This window comes from Cnephaeus nilssonii (genome assembly GCF_951640355.1).
Source record: "Cnephaeus nilssonii genome assembly, chromosome: 9".
Classification (NCBI taxonomy): domain Eukaryota; kingdom Metazoa; phylum Chordata; class Mammalia; order Chiroptera; family Vespertilionidae; genus Cnephaeus; species Cnephaeus nilssonii.
Genome location: NC_137080.1, coordinates 59768296 through 59782410, shown reverse-complemented (window position 1 = coordinate 59782410; position 14115 = coordinate 59768296). Strand labels below are relative to the sequence as shown.

General features: G+C 44.4%; 2 long non-coding RNA genes across 2 annotated transcripts in view; one reads left to right on the top strand and one right to left on the bottom strand.

Moving 5' to 3' along the window:
• LOC307104965 overlaps positions 1-14115 on the top strand; it is a 544872-nt gene that overhangs the window by 173847 nt on the left and 356910 nt on the right. The gene's annotated exons all lie outside the window — the stretch shown is intronic.
• LOC307104966 overlaps positions 1645-14115 on the bottom strand; it is a 65056-nt gene continuing 52585 nt past the window's right edge. Inside the window, exon 4 of the long non-coding RNA XR_013813962.1 lies at positions 1645-1780. This is a non-coding gene — a long non-coding RNA (uncharacterized lncRNA). The remainder of the gene's footprint in view (positions 1781-14115) is intronic.

Sequence of the window (14115 nt, the reverse complement as noted above, 5' to 3'; positions counted from 1 at the left end):
ATTGTATATTGCCCAACCAACATGGCTCAATTATGGTTTAATTCCTGGTCAGGGCCCATGCCCAGGTTTCAGCTGGATCCCCAGTGTGGGGCGTGCAGGAGGCAGCCAATTAATGGGTCTCTCACCATTGATGTTTCTATCTCTCCTTTATTCTCTGAAATCAATAAAAATGTATTTTTAAAAAATTCTGTATCAATCAGGACTTGATCAAAGGAACAGAACCAATTGGATGTATGTGTGTACATATGTATGTGTGTACGCGCATGTGTAGAGAAAGGTTTTATTATATGACTTCCACAAAAGTAATAGCCAACTATCTCTGTGAGGCTGTTGCCTCTGCACCCAATACTAGAACCTGGTGTCAGCAGTTAAGCAGTTGGGGAGGAAAGTCAGATGTGAAAAGAAAGAATCAAGGATAAACCTGCAAGGTTAGGTTAGAACCCTCAAGGACAGACAGGAACCTTTGTGAATATTTCACTACTTTGAAGCTTCCAACTTCAGTGATTGGAGAGATGTATCACTTTGCTAGAGCTGTCATAACAAAGTACTAAAACTGGGTTGCTTATAAAAGAATATATTTAGTTCTAGAGGCTATTAGTCAGAGATCAAGGTGCCAACAGGGTTGGCTCCTTCCGAGGGCAGAGAGAGAAAACTATTCCATGCCTCCTATTTCTTAGCTTATGGTGGTTTGCTAACAATCTCTGATGTCCCTTGGCTTATGCTGAATCACTCCGATTTCTTTCTTCATTTTTACATGGCGTTCTCTCTGTATGCATGTCTGTCTTTGTATCTAAATTCTCCTATTTTATAAGGACATCAATTGTGTTAGATTAGAACCCCACTCGAATGGCCTTATTTTAGCTTCATGACCTCTTTAAAAATCATTTCTCTTTTTTTTTATGGCCTAGTAATATTATATTGTGTAAACTGTAAAACAGCTTTCTTATCCACTCATCTACTAATGGGCACTTGGGTTGTTTCCAGATCTTGGCTATTAGAAATAACACTATGAACATAGAGATGCATATATTCTTTCAAATTAGTGTTTCAGGTTTCTTATGACATATTCCCAGAAGTGGGATTGCTGAGTCAAAAGGGAGTTCCATTTTTAAATTTTTTTTTTGTGATAGCATAAATGGACCTAGAGAATATTATTTTAAGTGAAATAAGCCAGTTAGATAAAGACAAATACCATATGATCTTCACTTACATGTGGAATCTAATGAACAAAATAAACCGATGAACAAAACAGAAGTAAAGGCATGAACACAAGAAACAAACAGCTGTCAGAGGGGCGGGGGGTTGGGGAAGTTGATGAAAGAAGGTGAAAGAATTATGCAAAAATAAATAAAAATAAATACACACACACACACACACACACACACACACACACACACACACATATACATACATATATCACACAAAAACATAGATAACAGAGTGGTGATAGCCAGAGGGAAAGGGGGTGGGAATAGGGGGAGGTGGGCAAGGGGGTAGAAATGGGGATGAAAGAGACTTTGCTTGGGGTGATGGGAGCACAAAGCAGTGTGCAGATGATTTTTTATTGAGCTGTATATTTGTAACCTGTATGGTTTTGCAAATCAATGTCACCCCAATAAATTCAAATTTTACAAAAACCTACCTCCAAGTAAGGCCCAATTTGAGGTACTGACGGTTAGGACTCTAACATATCTTCTTTGCAGGGTCATAATTCAACCAATAACAGAAGACAAACATGCACCTAGCCCAGGATTTAGTGCACGATAAAGAGAAAGTCTGCCTGAAAAAAACAAAAAGAAGCTACAAATCAACTGCTGCCAACAAATAAGCAACAAAATGTGTGTGATCTCCAAGAGTGCCTCCCTCCCGCCTTGCTTCAACCTTCTACAAATAAAAAGAAGTCTGCTGCTTCACATCTGCAAATTTTCTCTATTGGGCCACCCCAACCAGAACTATGCAGGAAAGGGAATCCTGGGAAGAGTAGTTCTAGCTTAGGTAGGTTGACATAACATCAACTCATACAACTCAATTCAGACATGATGCAATTTTTAAAAAAGAATAGCATGTTTAAATACATCCTTTACAATATAATATATATGAATATCCAGTGAATACATAGAAAGGTATTCACCCTCATTAGTCTTCAGGAAAATGAAAATTAAAATCATAATGAGATACATAGATACAGAGATCAGACTAATGGTTACCAAAGTGGAGGGACATTGGGGGACTGGGTGAAAATGTGAAGGGATTAAGAAATACAAACTGGGCCTGGCTGGAGTGGCCCAGTGGTTGAGCATTGACCTATGAACCAGGAAGTCAATGTTTGATTTCTGGTTAGGGCACATGCCCAGGTTGCGGGCCCAATACCCAGTGTGGGCCTTGCAAGAGACAGCCAATCCATGATTCTTTCTCATCATTGATGTTTCTCTCTCTCTCTCCCTCTCCCTTCCTCTCTGAAATCAATTTAAAAAAAATTTTTTTAAAGAAGTACAAACTGGTAGTCACAAAATAGTCAATGTGATATAAATCACAGCATAGGGAATATAGTCAATAATATTGTAATAACTATGTACAGTGCCTGGTGGATACTTGAAATATCAGGGGGACCACTTAGTAAATTATATGATTCTCTAACCACTAGGCTATATTCCTAAAACTAACACAAAATAATACAGAATGTAAACTGTAATTGAAAAATAAAATTTAAAAAATAAAATAAAATAAAGGCTACCTAGTTCCACAAAATAAAATCACAATGAAAAAGACACTGGATGGTTAATATTTAAACAAACACAAAAAAACAAATTAGCAATATCAAATTTTGACAGAGATGAGTTTTTAATTTATTTCATCTTGAAACACATGAAAATATTTTGTCCAGCCAATATCTTAAATGAACTTTAATATAACTATAGTAATTCATAATATTAATGTTGTTACATTTTCCTATATAATAAAGAGGTAATATGCAAATTGACCATCATCACCTCACAAGATGGCTGCCTACGACCAGGCCGGCAAGGGGGTTAGTGAGGGATGACCAAACAACTGAACAGCAGGCTGTGTGGGGTGACCAGGCCGGCGGGGGGCGGGGGGGGCAGTTAGGAGCAATCAGGCCGGCACGCAAAGGCAGTGAGGGGCAATCAGGCTGGCAGGGGGGGCAGTTTGGGGCAACTAGGCAGGCAGGCAGGTGAGCAATTAGGAGCGAGCGGTCCAAGATTGTGAGAGGGAAGTCCGACTGCCAGTTTACCAGCAGTCGGACATCCTCCGAGGGGTCCCAGATTGGAGAAGGTGCAGGCTAGGCTGAGGAGACCCCTCCCCACCCATGCATGAATTTCATGCATCAGGCCTCTAATATTCCTATAACTACCAAGTCAAATGAGCATAGCGGTGTGGTAGGCAGAATAACAGTCCCTCTGAATGTCCAGATCCTACTCTCCAAACCTGTGAATATAATAGTTTATAAGGCAAAGGGAAATTAAGGTTGCACAGGAAAGTAAAGTTGCTGATCAGCTGACCTTAGAGTAGAAAGATTATCCTGGATTATCCAGTTGGGCCCACTGTATTCAGGGTCTTTAAAAAAATAGAGAAAGCAGAAGAGTGAGGGCCAGGAAAAGAGATATAATAACAAAAGCAGGGTCAGAAGATGCTAAGTAACTTGAAGGGAGAAGGAGGGCACTAGCCAATGAATGCAGGCAGTCCCTAGAAGCTGGAAAAGAGAAGGAAATGGACTCTCCCCTGGAGCACCAGAAAGGAGCACAACCCTACTATCATCTTGATTTTATCCTCATGAGACCCATGCTAGATTTCTGACCCACAAAAGTGTAAGATAATAGATTTGTGTTTTTAAGCCAATACGTTTGTGGTCATTTGTGAGAGTAGCCATAGAAAACTAATATAAGTAGATATTATGATGCTCACTTTACAGACAATAAAGTAAAGCAGAGAAGTCAAGCATTTGGGCTATCACTAAATGGTGACCAAGTCCAGACTAGACACTATGCGCTCCAGGACCTCTTTCACAGCACCAACCAGGCTCTTCTTTGTGTAAGCAGATTAATGACAACACAAGACTCAAAGAAATTACAGGTGGGTCTTTATTTCTTTTTTTTTTATTGAGGTAAAATAACATTATATAGGTCATGGCTTTCTGATAAAAAAAAAAAGTCATACACATTTTCACTCTCAAAACTGAATTTGAGTCAAAAAAATATAATACAAGAGAACTTTAAATAATCTTGCTTTGTCCCAAGATGTATCAGCTACATAATCTGAAGACTAAAACAAAAAAAAAAAATGCAGTTCCAAGACCTATAAGACACTAGAGCTAAATATCAATAGCAAATATCAATTATTTTAAAGAATTTTAAATCAATTATGTTAATGTACCTCCCCTAGCTTAAGGCTAGGAGTCTCAGTTTATAAGAAATTAAGTAAATTACCATGACTTTTCCCAGAATTATAAAATGGTTCAGAGAAGTAAGTATTCTATTTGTACAGTAGGTCAAGTGTCAAAGTTAATATATCCCTTAGAGAAACTATTTAACACATTAAATTATGAAGCAATCTAGAATGTCCCCTAGGGCTTCTTCTTATTCTTGACAGCATAAACCAGTAGTTTAGAAGTTACTAAATGTAAGGCAGAGCACTGTAGCTCTACATTTCCAACTCCAAGAGGCATCATTCACTTGAAAGACATGCGAGCAATGACGCCTAGAAGTGTGCATTACAGTGTCCCTGTTTTAAGGATAAAAAAGATTTTTCAGGGCTGTATACTGTTCTACCTGTCATATTCATAACTCTGTCATTCATCGATCAGACCATCAAACCTCAGAGGGAAGGTAGGGGAGGGTGGAGGTAAGGGGGAGAGATCAACTGAAGGACTTGTATGCATGCATATAAGCCTAACCAATGGACACAGACAACAGCGGGGTGAGGGCATGAGGGGGGATGGAGGGGATAATGGGGGAATAAGGACACATATGTAACACCTTAATCAATAAAGAAATTTAAAAAAATAATAATAACTCTGTCCTTATTCATAGAGGGGTAAAAGTAGTAAGTTAAGCACTGTGATTTATGGAAGGAAGAAGGGCAGGTAAAAAGGCATTAAATTCTACCTCAAATATATTCCTTTGGATTGAGGTTTCTTAAAACTCCACATACCTTTTTATTACTTTTATTATTAAAAGTAATTATAGAAAAAAATTTAAATGTAAGAAAAAAAATCCATAATTCTATCACTTACAGAGGCCTCTTCCAGCCTTCTTCTGTACTTCTATACTACCTATCCTAATATATAAAAATCCTGGGTCCATCACATCCACAACGACTGGAAGCTTGACCAACCGAAAGTCAGTCCTGCAGTCAGTGCTGGGTTACCATGGTGACCCAGCACTGACTGGTGCAGCTACAGGCATGGTGACCCAGCACTAACTGCTGAGGGGGCTGCGAATCAGGCCCGGAGAGAGGCCTGAAGAGAGAAGCAGAGTCTGATCCATAGCCTGTGTGACAGCTGTTGATCAGCACTTGCCTCTCTCTTTCTCTCCAGACCTGGCCAGCAGCCGTGCCTCTCTTTCTCTCGGGCCTCTGCTGGGGCTGCTGATCAGCCCCGCCTATCTTATCAGGCCCGTTGATAGGCCCAGAGACACTGAATGGCATAGAAACCAACCAATCAGAACCAAATCTTGGTGAAGTGCGAGGAGCCAATGGCTGCCTAGGAGGCGGAGCTTTTGAAGCTGACTGGCATAGAAACTGACCAATCAGAACCAAATCTGGGTCAACTGTGAGGAGCCAATGGCTGCCTAGGAGACGGAGCTTTTGACGCTGACTGGCATAGTAACCGACCAATCAGAACCAAATCTGGGTGAAGTGTGAGGAGCCAATGGCTGCCTCGGAGACAGAGCTTTTAACACTGGCTGGCATAGAAACCAACCAATCAGAATCAAATTGGCTGGCAGAGAGGGGCAGTGGGGGCGAGATCAGGTCTGCAGGGGAGGGCAGTGGGGGCAAGATCAGGCCAGGAGGGGAGGACAGTTAGGGGTGATCAGGCAGGCAGAGGCAGTTAGGGGCGATCAGGCTGGCAGGGGAGGGCAGTTGGTGGTGACCAGGCCAGCAGGGGAGAGCAGTTGGGGGCGATCTGGATGGCAGGGGAGCAGTTAGGTGTTAATAAGGCCAGCAGAGGAGTGGTTAGGGGGTGATCAGGCAAGCAGTTAGGAGTCAGTAGTCCCGGATTGTGAGAGGGATGTCTGACTGCCAGGGATGTCTGACTGCCATGTCCGGCAGTCAGACATCCCCCGAGGGGTCCCAGATTGGAGAGGGTGCAGGCTTGGCTGAGGGACACCCCCCCCCCCCCCAGTGCATGAATTTTGTGCATCAGCCTCTAGTACTTCTATAAATAGCATATGCCATCACCCACATTGGATCTCTCCCTTAGTAGGTGCAGCCTCTATAGTTGAAGAGGCGAAGACTAGGAGATGTATTTCTTCCTGATGCAAAAGAGGCCTCAGAAGGCAGGCAATGACCTGCCAATCTCAAGGTATGTATTTTTTGACAGTGACATAAATGTACCCCAAGATACCACTTCCCACAAGACAATATTTCCCAATTAGCCCAAATCCTATCCCCTAGTCCCACCCCTACAACTCTATATTTTATATTATATGACAAGGGTGGGATCTACCAGATAAAATGAAAGAAGTCAGGAAACTTCATCTCCAATTTGGAGATGCCTGTGTCTGAACATAACCTTCCATCTTCTTGTGAGCTCCTGGTACCTAGTGATGTTTAATATCTTCCCCAAACTAAAGCCAGGCTTTAATGGTAACATCAAGGGGATAGCTAGGATTCTACTCCATGGCCAGGAACAGTACAATGGATATAAACAAATATTAAACAAAGACCACATATTGAGTTGGAGAAGATAAAAAGCCTTCTTAAAGAATAAGGAAAGGTAGGCTAGGTTTCCACTTGGCCATCCAGTGATAGAAGGCTTAATATTACTTAACACTGGATAATATGGAGGTTAAAAATATTTAAATCTGAAAAACTAAAGAACAAAGGGAGGAAGACAGGAAAATCTCCCTAATCCCAACTAATTATTTTTTCTTTTAAACCTCCTAAAATATATTGTTACAAGCACAAGAATTAAAACACATTATGACTCTTTTTCTCATGTTAATAAATAGAATTCTCCAACATGAATATAAGTAGCCTAATTCATGGATATGCTACAATTTATTCAGCCAGCCCCAACTATTTGACATTTAAAGCTTTCCAGTTTTTGCTGTTATGAGCAGAACCACAACAAACACATCTATATGTAACACTTCACACATTCTTCATTATTTTATGAATCTCTGAGCTAAGGAGTATATGCACATTTTAGGGTTTCATTACATACTGCATATATAATTACATATTAAATATTTCATATTGACCTCCCAAGTTAGTACACTTGTCCCAGAACTGTATTGGAATATTTGCCTCCCCACAACTTTCCTATAGTTATATCATAATTCTGAATTTTTAGCTAATTTGATAAGTATATAATGGTATCCTTTATTTTGCTCACTGGTCATAGTTTGCAAAATCCCATTCCAAAGGATTCAGAAATAGCACTTGTAGAAAAGCAACTACTAGACTGAGAGGATGCAGGAAATGAAGAACTATTAAAAGGATAGAACAACCACAGGAATACATAGCCTGTCAAAGGGGGAAGACAGTTGCCAGAGGGCAGCAGATCCCACCTGAACTGTACAAATATCACAGCCACATAAGGAGGTAGCTATCAGAGGATATGGCCAAAGCTGCCACTCAATAGCCAATGGGTAGGAGGCAAGAGCTGGTCCACAAGGGTCATTGAAGAAAGCCCTACTGGGCAACTTGCACAATGATTCGCCAACTTCCACAACAAATAAAATGAAATGAGGACTGAAATCTGGGAAGAAAGTACCTTCTTGCCACCATAACCTATATAGGGTTCCTCTAGCAACCTGTATTGACAAAGATTAACTTCAAGATATCTAGTGAAGAAATGTCTACAGGGTTCAGCTCCAGTGTCACAAAGCAGGGCAAAGAATGGTATATCAGGGCTTAAATACAATGCATTTAAAACTTGTATATAGGTATAAGATTTTCTAAGTTACCCAATTTGACTCAATGGTACCAATTCTTCACTTCTCCCTTTATCTTTTGCCATGTGCATTTGTACTTCTTCTCGCTAAAAAGGCAGAATCCATTTCCTTACCACTTGAATCTAGGCTAATCTTACAACCTGCTTGAGCCAATGGGATAGTAACACTTCTAACACAAGCAGAAGCTTGTAAAAGTATTTCTATAACTCTGCCTGCCTCTTGCCCTCTGCTATTGCCATAAAAACATGTCCAAGTTAGCCCTTAAGAGGACAATAGATGCATGAAGTGAAGCTAAAAATGTCAAGAACAATCAATAGCCTGCCAATGCCTAAACATGGGAGCAAACCTAGCCAAGAACAACAGAGTTGCCTAGCTGCCCTGTGTAGCTCACCACTGACACATGAGCCAACCCTGCAAAGCCCATCCCAGGTCATGGAACACCACAGATTTATGCTCTAAATAAATACTTGTTGTTTCAAACTACTGGGTTTTTTTAGTTGTTTGTTATATAGTACTAGAGGCCCAGTGCACGAAATTCGTGCATGAGAGGGTGGGGTGTGTGTCCCTCAGTCCAGCTTGTACCCTCTCCAATCTGGGACCCCTAGAGGGATGTCCAACTGCCCATTTAGGCCAAATTCCACCGGGATTGGGCCTAAACGGGTGGTCGGACATCCCTCTCACAATCCAGGACTGCTAGCTCCCAACCGCTTCTGCCTGCCAACCTGATCACCCCCTAACCACTCCCCTGCCAGCCTGATCAATGCCAAACTGCTCCCCGGATGGCCTGATTGCCCCTAACTGCCCTCCCCTGCCAGTCTGGTCGCCCCTAACTGTCCTCCCCTGCAGGCCTGGTCACCCACAACTGCCCTCCCCTGCTGACCTGGTCTCCACCAACTGCCCTCCTCTGTTGGCCCGGTCACCCCTAACTGCCCCCCCCCCGTGGCCTGATAGCCCACAACTGCCCTCCCTGCAAGACTGGTCCCCACCAACTGCCCTCTCCTGCAGGCCTGGGTCCCCCCCCAACTGTCCTCCCCTGCAGGCCTGATCCTCCCCAACTGCCCTCCCCTGCTAGCCTGGTCTCCCCAAAGTGCCCTCCTCTGCTGGCCCAGTCACCCCTAACTGCACTCCCTGCTGGCCTGATCATCCACAACTGCCCTCCCCTGCAGGCCTGGTCCCCCTCAACTGCCCTCTCCTGCTCTGCTGGCCTGGGTACCCCCAACTGCCCTCTCCTGCAGACCTGGGTCCCCCCCAACTTCTCTCCCCTACAGGCCTGGTAACCCCAACTGCTCTCCCCTGCAGGCCTGCCCCCCCAACTGCCTTCCCCTGCAGTCCTGGTCCCCCCAACTGCCTCCCCTGCTGACCTCATCTCCCCCAACTGCCCTCCTCTGCCAGCCTAGTCAACCCTAACTGCCCTTCCTGCTTGCCTGATCACCCACAACTGCCCACCCCTGCTGGCCTGGGTCTCCCCCAACTGTACTCCCCTGCAGTCCTGGTCTCCCCTCAACTGCCCTCCCCTGCAAGCCTGGTCCCCCCAACTGCTCTCCCCTGCTGGCCTGGTCCCCCCCAACTGCCCTTCCGTGCTGACCTGGTCTCCCCCAACTGCCCTCCTCTGCCGGCCTGGTCACCCCTAACTGGCCATAACTGCCCTCCCCTGAAGGCCATCTTGTGTCCACATGGGACAGCCATCTTTGATCACATGGGGGTGGCCATATTGCATCTTGGAATGACAGTCAATTTGCATATTACTCTTTTATTAGATAGGATTATAAGGATAATAGGAGACTGATACCCTGCCCTTCTGTATATTAACAGAATAAATCAACAGGATTTGTATATCACAAAGGTATATGGATAGTTAATGTTTCACCATGAAAGTTGAGACTGCTCCTGGTTATCCCACATTAAAAACAACCAAAGAACTTATATGCATACTAGGGGCCCAGTGCACAAATTCGTGCACCTTGAAAGGAATTATGGGCCGCAAGGCTGCAGTGGGCATAGGGGCGGGTCTCGGCCCATCCTCTCTGCCCCCACCCGGCCCCTCCCACCATAGCCCCCCTGGTCCCCTGTCTGCCTGGCAGCCCTGCTCCCGCCACCATCGCCACTCCCATGCACTGGAGCGATAGGGGCCGGTGCCAGCAGCGGGTGTGAGAGGCGACTGCCGGCCCCGATTGCCCCTCAGGAGCAGGGGGAGGTAGAGAAGCCCTGAGAGGCTATGGGGGCTGGCATTCAGGTGTGAGCAGCAGCTCTGGTGCCAGCAGTGGGTGCAAGCACCAGATAGGACCATGGCGCACAGGAGCAAAGAATTTTCAGTAACCACCAGAGGCTCACCCTGATGACAGCGACCAGCATTCCACTTTGGTCTGGCGCCCCTGCTCACCTGCTCCACCATTCCACCGCAGCCAATGCCCACCATGTTCCACACGTGCCCTTTGGTGGTCAGCACACGTCATAGCAACCGGTTGTTTGTTTATTCGGTTGTTCCACCATTTGATCTATTTGCATATTAGGGTTTTATATATATAGACTAGAGGCCCGGTGCACGAAATTCGTGCACGGAGGGGGGTTGTCCCTCAGCCCAGCCTGTACCCTCTCCAATCTGGGACCCCTCAAGGGATGTCCGACTGCCCATTTAGGCCCGATCCCTGGGGCACAGCCTGAGGGCCCCAGTCAAGCCCTGCTGGGTGGGGCATGCAGCCTCAGGTCCCCCGCCCCAGCTCAGTGCCACACAGCCTCATGTCCCTGCTGATCACTCATTACGGGAACTCCACCTCCGCTGTGGGCGCAGCCATCTTGTGTTATGGGAATCCCGCTTCTGCTGTGGGCATAAGCCATCCAGTGATGGCATGAGGGTTAATTTGCATATTACCCCTTTATTATATAGGATATCTTTTTTTATGCTGTTGATCATCTTTACCATCATTACTCTGAACTCTGTTTCAGATAAATTTCTTATCTCTGCTTCATTTATCCCTTCTTCTGGAGAATTCTCTAGTTCTTTCATTTGGAGGTTGTTTCTTTGTCTCCTCATTTTGGCTTTCTGTTTGGGTTTGTGACTATGTATTAGGTAGATCCTCTACACCAAGCATGTCAAACTCGAGGCCAGCCATGAGTTTGACATGCTTGTTCTACACCTCTCAATCTGTTTGCAGGATAGTGTTAAAGGATATTTCTGACTAATTATATCAGGCATAGACTCAAAGCCTCCAGAGACCTCCTCTGCCTAAAGACTGACAGGATTCTGACTTGAATTGCCCCCCAGGCAATTGTCCTCAGGTGTGGTGAGAGTTTTTTCCAACCGGTGGAGCAGTTGCTTCTGCCTGGAGGCTAATTGTTATTTTTAACCTCATAAGTGGCCTCAGAGCAAGGTGTTTTCCAATAGGGAATGTCAATTGTCTTCCCCCAAGGCAAGGCAAATGTCTATGTGGGAAAGATGTACTCCGCTGCGTGAGGGAATGACTCAGCTCAGGAAACTTGGGGTGTCTGCCTTCTGAGCTCTATACCCTAAGTCCCCAGTCCTGACTTCTGCTCTCACAGCTACAGTCCACTTCACCCTTCCTCTGCTAGAGCACAAGGTGGGTGGCTCCACAGAGAATTTTATGTGTTGTCCTTTAAGAGGGTGCCTGAATTTTCAGCTGTTACTCCCAGGCAGACAGCATTCTGCTGCTTTTCATATCCAGGTGTTACATGGGTACCCTCCTCAGTTTTGGTGCTCTCTGCTGGGGGTCCCAGCTTGGGGATTAGATCCCAGAGTTCTCAGTGGCAACTCCCCACAGCTGAGATATCTCTCCCGGACTTCAGTTGCTGTTCTTGGGGGCCCATTGTGCCTTTCGCGCCTCTGCCTCTCATGCCAGCCTCTACACAGTCTGCACTTCCGGTCCTCAGGTATCAGGGTTCTCTCCTGCAAGTTTTCTGTTGATTATGCGGGAAGTTTTTCTGTATTTTAGTTGTAATACCAGTTGGTTTCTGGGAACATGTCTGTGCAGCATCCATTTACTCTGCCACTATTTTTTAATCCTCAATCCTCTGGTACTTTAAACCTCAAGTTTTTTTCTCTTCCACAATCACCCATACACCAGTGTATATACTCTTTAAAGTGAGTTTAAACAGAATATTGTGCAAGTCTGAAAATGATCTCTGAGAGTACTGTTTTGATTTCCCTAAAACAGAAGACACTTACCATTAATACCCCAGCACCAGGCTAAATGTACATCTGGGACTGCCATATAAACTCTGGCCTTAGTTTCACATTTTTTTCCTGTGGCAGAGAAAATGGGTATCTAAAATGCAATTTTTCCCTAGGGATAACATTTAATGTACTATTTATTAAACCTACATTGTGTGTCAGGAATCTAAAAGAACACACAAAAATGGCCTCTTTATAAAACAGCCTTTTCAATTACTTCTCAGCATAATACCTTTGTAACTCTTCCAGAGGCTGTAAAGTCCCAAGGACTAGAGTTTCCTAGAAGTGTCATTACTGCTGCTAGGCAACAATGAAGCAGCTTACAGGGCTTTTCCATAGCCTCTCCTTGTTGTACTATATTTTATTTCCTTCTCTTATGGAACATTTCCCTCACAGTCCTTTCCTATCCTGTCAATTTAAGGGAGAAAACCCCAGCCCTTAGACTTTGGTTCCCTGTACTTACAAATGGATGAGGCTGACTGCCCACATCTTTAATAAAATGACACACAAATGCCCATCCTTATCAAAATATTTTTAATAGTAACCTGCTAAGGAGTCTAAAATTTCACCATCTAGAGTCATTCCTTTGTATTAACCTTTTGCACTCGCTTGCTTTTTTCTCGATTCCTTTATTCTACTCGGGATTTAATTTTTTAAATACCCCAGATTTTACAAAGCGCGGCAGTAGAATAAAAAACGAGTTTCTTTTCATACAAACTTATTTATTTGGATTTTTTTACATTTCAAATTATTGATACATTCAAAGAGTAATTTTAATCTCGACATCTGAGTGCAAAAGGTTAAGAATTTCACCAGAATGTTTCTGTTAAAGTTCAACTGATACCTGGAAGAAGCAATATAATCTAGTACCGTATTTTCCGGCTAATAAGACGACTTTTTAACCCAGGAAAATCTTCTCAAAAGTCAGGGTCGTCTTATACGCCGGGTGTCATCTTATGGGGCGGGTGTTGAAACTTCTGAGCCAGACTGGAGAATCTGCGGTCGCCGCATACGGTGCGGGGAGCTCAAAATGGCCGCACTTCATTCATTTCAATGGAGCCGGACGGAGACCGCAAGTGTCTCCGGTCGGCTCCTTTTTGTGCCGCATATGGTCTCCGTCCGGCTCCATTGAAATAAATGGAGTGCAGCCAGGTGCTCGCCGCATACGGCTGCGGCCGTTTTTGAGCTCCCCCCCACCGCATGCGGCAACCGTATGAAAGCAGCAAGGGCAGCACTGTACAAATACGGTAGAAGAAAATCCACTCACCAGGATTCGTGGAAAGAAGTGACTTAACGCGGTCCAATGACAAGGTGAGGGGGAGCCTCACCAGGAAGGTGTAAGTGAAGGGCGAGGCAAGCTGCAGGTGTCCAGGATGCCCAGGGTATGGAAAAAAAGAGATAGAGCTGTGCCCAGAAAAACATGCCTCTTTCACCCGTCTGGCCCGCCCTTGTATCCTATTACCGTACCTCCTTCTCTGCCTCTCAGGTCTCGCTCCTGAGGACTGCAGTGAAGCAGCATTGCTAACTCGCCAGGGACTTGCCCGGCACTTGCTCTCTCTCTATTGTTTGTTATCTTCCTCCTATCATCATCAGTTCCAGTTTGGTTGACAGCTTAGAAAACAAACAGCATGGCAGCTCCCATGGGTTTATTATCTTATCCTTCCTTTCAGCTTTAGAGTGAATTAGGAAAAGTTTAATCCACTTGCACTGTTTTATGTTTACATGTTTGATGACAAACAGCCTTATGTTTATAAGTAACAGTTTTCCTGCTAAGTACCTGCATGCCATAAG